Raw genomic sequence first — 7,796 nt, forward strand, 5'->3', positions numbered from 1 at the left:
GCATGGTGGTGGCCTGTCCTCTCGCTCCAGGCCCCTTCCCACTGGTCGGGCACTCCTCTCTCCCTCCCCGTTTACTGAGGTGGGGCCATGGACGGGTTTGTCCATTTTCATTTCAGTTCAAGTAAGAGAATGTGTTTGCTACTGCAGGAGCAAGAGGGAGCACAGGGCATGCCTGGAGTACCCGGCCCCCCTCCCCTGCAGCCACAGGCTCACGCAGTGTTTCCAGACCCTCCGCTCAGCCGCAGCCTTGGCCCAGCATCTCCCCCTGGTGCTCCTCACACTCAGCCCCCACATCTAAAAGAGGCATCCTGAGGACCCTCGAGCCGCTGCCAGCGCCCATCCGGATCTCTATCCCCACTGCAGCCAGCTCACCCTCAAATGAGGGGACTAAGACCCCAGCCCTCGGACGGATGTGGAGCCCAGATCGCACCCCCACCTTGCCCCCAACCTGCGCAGCTGCCTGCTTGCAGGGTCCCCTCCGCCACAGTGCCCTTCCCTCCCCCAGCACTGCAGCCAGGTGGCTCCGTCCCACCTCCCCTCCCACCTGCTCCAAATCCCAGCTCCCTCCTGTGCCTCCCCCAGCCCCTGGAAGGTCCCCCCAGCTTGTGCTACAACCATCTGTTTGGGGGTCTGCCTCCCAACCTGCGCCCAGGTGGGGAAAGAGTTCAAAATATGCCAGGCGGAAGAATGAAGGAAAACGGCGCTCCCTGGTTCGGGTTACTCCCATGCGGCATCGGCGACTCCCGGCCCAGGCACCCTCAGCAGCCAGATGGTAGCAAAGCGCCCGCTGGTCCAGCCCCGCAGCGGCAGACAAGGCTGGTTCGACTGCGCTCTCTGCCTGGCGCCTCTGACCTAGTCGTTTGTTCACTGGCTTTCTCATCTGGGTAAATAAAGGAGACTTTCTATCACGACTGGATAGGGACCGTCCCTAGGCCTGGCACTCTGCTAGAAATGCAGTGCAAACCCCACCGTGCTCCTGGTTTATGGCGGGATATGGATAGTGCTGTGTGCCAAGATTCTGCGCCCCACTGGCTGTTTCTTGTTAAAGGCGGTCATGGCGGGGAAAGGATACCCAGACTTGGAGAGGCGTTAGAGTAACCACAGCGGCCCAAAGGGGAGCCTTTCTCTTTGTTTTATTCAGAAAGACTACGAGAAACAGAAATGCCTCCCTCACTCTATACTTCAGTGGTACTTAACGCCGGCTCCTTGAACCCTAAGAACCGTCTGTGGACCTCTGCCATGGTCTGAGTGGACGCCAACATGCTCCAAGGCCGTTGTGACGTGTCCCCTTCTGGTTTCCTGTGTCTCCACATCCTGGACTCCAGGTCCCAGGGAGGCTCAGGACCAAGGGTGTGTGTCTCCTCAGCTGAGCCAGATCTTGGTCCCCCCAAGGAGGGGGACAGTCTCAGAGAGGCCAGACCTGCTGCCTAGAGCCCTGAGGCCAGAGGGCAGCTCAGCCATGCTCGGACTCTCTGCCACAGGACCAGCCCCGCTGTCTTTCCTGGCACCAGGGGCTTGTCCACTAAGGCCTCTCCCAGGGGCCGGCAGCCACATGTGCCACCTTCCCGGCCCTGCCTGCTGGCGCCTACCTGGCAGGCTGCAATGCTGACTCCCCCAGGTGTGCCTTCTCCAGGTAATGAGCTCAAACCCCTGAGGGGCATCCAACTTCACATTTATTCTCTGTTCCCTTCAAGACAACAGATGCTCACCAAGCGTGTGTTCATGCTGGGTGCCCAGCTCGGAACTGGGGTACAAGTGGTGACGAATGAAGAGCCATCCCTGCCGCCCCAGAGCCGACAGTCCGGGGGGAGGCTGCTCAGCAGAGGGGGGCTTGCCATGCAGTGAGTCAAACAACCAGGGGGACGGAGGAAAGGCCCACCACTCCCTCATAGATCAGGGCAGTCTTCCTGGAGGAGGTGACATCGAGGCGGGTGCTGGAAGGGTAGTGAGGAATTTTGCAGAAGGCGAGGGCAAGGGATGCAGTCAGAGAGGGTAGGACTGGAGAGTGAGTCGGAATGGCGAGCATGGGAGGACGGGGATGGGAGTCCAGCAAGGAATTCAGGCTTTCTCCTGTGGGCAGAGGGGAGCTGTTCAGTATGGGGGCAGATTTGCATTCTAGTTGGATCACAGAGCGTGCACCACAGTTTGGAGAGGGCAGGACCACAGGGAGGCCCCCTAACTGACTCCTGAAGAAAGCAGGGGTGGGGATTTGGTGGCCTGGACAGGGAAGGGGAGAGGGGTGGGTGGGTGAAGGGGTATCTGGGTCTTGGATTGGTGGGGGGTGGGAGAGCAGGGAAAGTCAAGGGTGACCCTGGCCTTGAGGTTGGGCGGCTTGGGACTGGTGGCTGGCAGTGCCACGCGGGATGCCAGAGTCTGCAGGGCCATGTGCCAGGCTAGGGGAGGAGTGCAGTTTGGGGCATGTTGGGTTCCAGGCGCATGAGACACCACCTGAAGGTGCAGCCCTGGGCGTCCTCACTGTGCAGGTGATCTGAAGCCCCTGGAGGGAGGAGATGACCCAGGAGAGAGTGTACACGGAGGGCGAGAAGGCCCGAGTCAGGATCCAAGAACGCCATCAGTGACGGGGTGGCAGCGAGGGGCTCTGGCAGAGGGCCCCGCGGAGGCGCGGACGAGGAGCAGGAGGAAAGTGGAGGCAGCGTCCCGGAGGAGAGAAGAGCAGGTGCAGGCCGCTGGGAGGTCAGGTAATCTGGAGGGCGGCCAACCCAACCAAACCCCAGTTTGGTTTCGACATTGAAAGTCCCTTCTGTACAATGACCCACGACCCTGCTCTTAGGGACAGACTCGGAGGAAGTGAAACCATGTACTCTCACAAAACCGCGTTGGGGAATCTTCCTGGTATCGCTGTCACACCCGCCGAAGAGCGGGGACAGCCCATGGGCTCCTCAACAGACACGTGGTTTAACAACCGTGCTCCGTCCTGACGGCGGGACGTGGCTCAGCTGCAGACGGAGAGGATCCCTGACGCTGACACGCCGCGACGTGGATGGCCGACACGCTGAGAGAGAGAAGCTGGACGCGAAAGACCACTGTTGTGTGATTCCACTCACATGAAACGGCCAGGACAGGGAGACCCAGACACAGAGGGCAGACCGGGGGTTCCCAGGGCCTGGGGGAGCGGTGGACGTGGAGCGAGTGCTTGGCAGGCACGGGGTTTCCCTTTGGGGATGAAAGTGTTCTGAAACTAGATAGTGGTGATGGCTGCACAACCTTGTGAATGTACTGAATGCGGCTGAATTGTTCACTTAAAAAGGGTTACAATGGCAAGTTTTCAGTTCTGTGTAGTTTACCACAATAACACTAACAAACCCCCGAAACCTCGCCTCCTGGGATCCCCTTGGTTCTGGGAAAGCCAGGAGAGCTGGTCACGACCGTTAGAGGACTGTGACGGGAGCCCAGGACCTGGCGGTGGAGGTTGCCAGTGACTTTAGCAGACTAAGTGGAGTGAGGGCCGGGCTGTGGGGAGAGGGGAGGGCAGGAGGAGAGGCCAGCGAGTCAGCTTGTGTGACCAGAGCCTGCTGGCTGGGAAGCCAAGGAACAGGGCAAAGAGGAGGCTAGAGGAAGGAGCCTGTCAGGGGAGAGAGTTTTGCTGTTTTGTTTTTAAATCTGAGTAATTCGAAGTGTGGGTCAAGAAGTGCAACGCATTAAAAAAACCCTTTTTTTTTTTCTGAATGGAGAAAGAAAAATATTACCAGCAAGAAAGCCCCAAGAAGAGGTAAGCAACCTTAATAAAGAAAAAACTTGGGTGCCAGCCCTGTGGCCGAGTGGTTAAGTTCACGCGCTTCACTGCGGCAGCCCAGGGTTTCGCTGGTTCAGTTCCCGGGTGCAGACATGGCACTGCTCATCAGGCTATGTTGAGGTGGCATCTCACATGCCACAACTAGAAGGACCCACAACTAAAAATATACAACTATGTACCAGGGGGCTTTGGGAAAAGAATTCAAATAAATAAAAAAAGGAAAGAAGACTGGCAACAGATTAGCTCAGGTGCCAATCTTTAAAAAAGAAAAAGAAAAAACTCAGCAAAACCTGAAAAGCTGGTTGGCTAAGGAAGACGGGAGACCGTGATTCACGGGAGCCGACACAAGGCCGCCCAGGCTGAGGCAGAGACTGGCACAGAGAGCCCGGGCAGGCCTGTGTCCGGGGGCCTTGGCAAGCCTCTCAGCTGGCCTTGCAGGGTAGGGTGTGTGAGCAGGAGAGTCTGGGGAGCAATTCTGGTGAAGCAGAGTGGTGGGGACGCCCCACAGGATGCTCCCTCCTGCCCAAGGTCCAGGGGCAGTCCCGGATCCCAGACCCGCTGCCACTTGAGGCACCAACCTGCCCATGGACAGGCGGGTGGCCCAGATCCCCGGAGCAGTCAGGTACAGGGCCCGGCTGGGTTTCCACACTGTCTGCTCTGGACTGGACTGTGTTCCCCACAAATCTGTAGGTTGAGGCCCTAACACCCAATGTGACTGTTTTGGGAGATGGGGCATTTAAGAGGTGATTACGGTTAAATGAGGTTATAAGGGTGGGGTCCTAATTCGATAGGATGGATGGCCTTATAGGAAGAGGAAGAGAGAGAGGTCACTGCCTCTCTGTCTATGGGTCAAACACACAGAGAGAAGGTGGCTGGCCATCCGAGAACCAGGAAGAGACCCTCCTTGGACCTGATCTCGCCTTCCAGCCTGCAGAACCGTGAGGTGTAAATGTCTGCGGCTCCTAAGCCACATCTGTGGGATTCATTGTGGTGGCCCGAGCAGACCAAGAATCCACCCCCACTGCTCTGAGGCCTCAGCACACCCACGCCTGTCTGGCCATCAGTTGTCCTTCCATGTGTCCAGCCCGGGGCCGCCTGCCTTCGGGGCCTGCTGTTTAAATGGTGCCCTGAGAGGGCCGCTGCTCGGTCCAGGCAGAGGGCTGAGAGCTGAGGAATGGGTGCCCGCACAGCGGGAGGAGGCAGGATGCAGAGGGGTGGAGAGACCCACGAAGGGACTCCCTCCAGAGCAGCGGGACAGCAGCCCTGAGGCAGGGGGTTATTAAGGTCCAACCTCCTGGATCTCAGCATATAGCAAAAACCTTAGGAGAGGCATGCTGAATGAATGAATGAATGAATGAATGAATGCCATGGAGTTCCCAGAAAGGAGGGGTCTATCTGGGAGGTCTCAGAGCTCAGAGAGCCCAGAGGATTTGTTACCAAGGCCCCACAGGAGGGAACAGGGCTCCCGGAGTGGGCGGGAGGAACCTGGAGTAGACACAGGAACATTCCACAACTGCCAGGAGCCTGAGGCTGAGCGGTGGGTCTGGGGGCCTCATTCAGGAGCCCCGAGGTGATGGCAGGGCCTCTGCATGGGTTGGGACAGATCTCCCGGCTGGAGTAGGGGTGTGGGGTGGGGGTGGGAGGTGGGAGAAGGCCCAGCCTGTGTCCCAGCCCTAGAGACCCTGTGTGCCGAATGCTCAGCGGGTCTGGGTGGGCCACAGCCACAGGGCACAGAGTTCCAGCACCAGCTCTACCCAGACTGGCTGTGAGGCCCTGGGAAGATTCCACCCCTCACGGTGCCAAGTCACATCGCCCCAGCAGCAGGGCCACTCGGACCAGCCCGAACCTGCTGCAGATCCCTTTCTTGCTCTGGGCCCCACTCAAAATGGGTGGATGATAAGCGAGTTATCGCTTGACAACTGGGCTGGAGCAGAAGTCCCTAGCGTGGTATACTCTGCCTCCAAAACCCAAAGGTGCCACTCAACACTGTGCTTCTTTTTTGGTGGCAGGAGGTATAACCTATAGGTTGTCCTTTATCTTGGAAGGGAAAGCATGCCCCCAAAGCACTGTACCCTCAAAACATCATCCATGTGTCATGCCCCTGGCAGGCACGTGTCTTACCAGATACTTGTTCCTCAGGTCCAGTTATCCTGATGTCATCAGTGTAGCAGACAAATAGGATGCTCTGCAAGATGGCTCAATGCCCATGGGCAAGACCACGGGTGCACACTGTTGTCCTTCCCAGGTAAACGCACACCGCTCCACTGCTCTCTGATGGGGACTGGAAAGAATGCTTCACCAGATCAACAACCAAAGGCTGTGTTGATCTGTCCTGGGAAAGACACCAGCATGGCATCTACGATTGAAGTTACCGACACCCACAAGGATCCATTTGGTTTGGCAGGGACTCTCCTGGAGAATTCCATGGGGAGATGGTGAGGACCACTGCCCTGTATCACTGAGCTCTTCGAGGGCACTCTCTCTGTCATTCCCCCAGGATGTCCCAGTGCCTCTGACTCACAGACTCAGGGGTGGGAAGTGGGGTGGGGAGTGGCATCTCAGGAACCGACCTTTCCCACCTTGATGGCTCCACAGTGGACAGGAGAGCTCCCCCTGGGAAAACTGGAGACTCACTGCTGTTTCCTCTTCTCGGAGTCCAGGGATGGAGGCAGCCTGTCACCCTGATGGACAGCAGTGCACAGTCAGAATCTGCAACAAGGCTGCCTACTCCATTTCCACTTTTGTGTTTTCTTTCTATTTATTTATGACAAGTGACGCTGGTCTTCCGTTTCTGGTAGTGCTATACAGTTTTTTAGTCCAGGTCTTATTTGAAGGTTTGATCAAATTTAGAGCAAAGATGTGGAGCAGGGTGCCCGGGCCGGGACCGCCCCCTGGTGGCCGCGCCCTCACTCGCGCAGTTCTCTGTTCGTGTCTGGGGACCGCAAACTGAGCGCCCACTCCGTGCCCACCCCCCCCCCCCCATGCTCCCAGGGGTCCAGAGACGAACCGGAGACACGGTCCTGCCCTCGAAGGGCTCTGGGACAGCTGGTGGTTTGGAGGAAACGGCCGGAGAGGGACGGGGGTGGACGGAAGGGCAGTTGCCCCTGGGCTGCGCTCAGCGCTGAGCCAGTGCGGACCCCTCCGAGGACCCTGGGGTCCTGAGCCCGGAGCCGCGTCTTCAGGTGGGCTGTGGTGTGTTGCGGCACGGGGGACAAGCTTCCACGAGGACCGCGAGGCGCTGACCTCCGCGCGTCGACCGGTGCCTGTAAAGATGCTCGAAACGACGGGCCTGCAGTTACTCCTCGTGGGCACACGGGGGCGGCCGGGCCCGCGCGCCCCGGGCGGGAGGGGCGTGGCCAAGGCTCGGCTGCAGGTGGGCCCGGGGCCCTGAACACCTGGGCGCCGGGCCGGTGGGGGCTGGGCTGCTGGGACTCCCAGGGGCGCGACTGACAGGCGCTGTGAACCTCCCCCCGCCCCCCCCCCCACCGCCGACTTTTAAACTGGAGCTTCAGACTCTCCGCGCTCCAGGAGAGCAGGACGTTTGTCCACTGCATAGTCCCAGCGCCTGCAACAGTGCCTGCGAACGAACGGTGGCCGCTCAGGAAGTACTTAATGAATGAATGAATCGGCCAACCCTCACCGGTTATTAACTGAAAGTGTCTGGACTGAGTAGGCTGAATCAAATAGACCCGGGGACCCGAGAGGGAAAAAATGATTTCAGTTAATTTGTAAAATTAAGTTCCACCTTTGCACCGATGGTTCCCGTGGACACTTGTAGTAGTGAAATATGCTGCATTCCAGGATTCCTCCCGCCCGAGGAGACGGTGCTGGGGGTGATCCTGGGGCGCGGAGCGGGGCGCTGGGGCGGTCTGCTGGCTGTCAGGAGGAGGGGAGGGAGCCCAGTGGACAGACAGAAGGACCGTTGGCAGAGAAGATGGGTCTACTCATATTTCAGCCCTGCCTGCCTCGAGGGAGTTGAATCAAGACCCAAAGGAAAAGACCAAGGGCCCTACCCCTTGCATTGGGTGTTAACGGTTGGCGT

The 7,796-nt window shown here is 58.7% G+C and overlaps 1 long non-coding RNA gene across 1 annotated transcript; it reads right to left on the reverse strand.

The window, feature by feature from the left end:
* Nucleotides 1-1,118: 1,118 nt before the first annotated feature.
* LOC139074805 (uncharacterized) lies at nucleotides 1,119-7,039 on the reverse strand. The gene is made up of 5 exons (XR_011524613.1): nucleotides 6,762-7,039; nucleotides 6,325-6,435; nucleotides 5,876-6,035; nucleotides 2,449-3,027; nucleotides 1,119-2,070 (listed from the first exon to the last, which is right to left on the reverse strand). It is a non-coding gene; the product is annotated as an uncharacterized lncRNA (long non-coding RNA).
* Between the last annotated feature and the right edge of the window lie 757 nt (nucleotides 7,040-7,796).

Source organism: Equus przewalskii, chromosome 12 (genome assembly GCF_037783145.1).
Source record: "Equus przewalskii isolate Varuska chromosome 12, EquPr2, whole genome shotgun sequence".
NCBI lineage: Eukaryota > Metazoa > Chordata > Mammalia > Perissodactyla > Equidae > Equus > Equus przewalskii.